This window comes from Ascaphus truei, chromosome 2 (genome assembly GCF_040206685.1).
Source record: "Ascaphus truei isolate aAscTru1 chromosome 2, aAscTru1.hap1, whole genome shotgun sequence".
In the NCBI taxonomy this organism is placed as follows: Eukaryota; Metazoa; Chordata; class Amphibia; order Anura; family Ascaphidae; genus Ascaphus; species Ascaphus truei.
In genome coordinates, this window is record NC_134484.1 from 194,077,582 (window position 1) to 194,078,088 (window position 507).

The window sequence follows — 507 nt, forward strand, 5'->3', positions numbered from 1 at the left end:
TGAGTAATAAGTCCAAAAAGACAATCTGATCTTTACTGATCTGATGTGTGAACTTTAGTCTCATATAATTGTCATTGAACCCAACCAGAATCTGCTCGAGGATGTCCCCATCTCCATCCCAGATGATGAGTAGGTCATCTATGTAGCGACCAAAATATACCATGCCCACACCCAGCCACATTGGTCCAAAGATGTTTCTCCTCCCAAAACCCCAAAAAGAGGTTAGTGTAGCTGGCTGCAAACCTGGTACCCATGGCCGGACCACAGGTTTGGAGATAGAAGATGCCTCTGAACAGAAAATAGTTATTACCAAGAATAAAGTTGATACAATCGAGTAGAAATGTACATTGTGTTTCTTGGAGATTATTGTCCCTGCTCAGGAAATATTCTATTGTTACCAGTCCCTCAGCATGGACTTTATTCATTTTTTTACATTCATTGGTTTGGATATTGTTTAATTTTGTTTTATTAATTGTTGTTAGTATTTATGTGTATACATTATTCTAG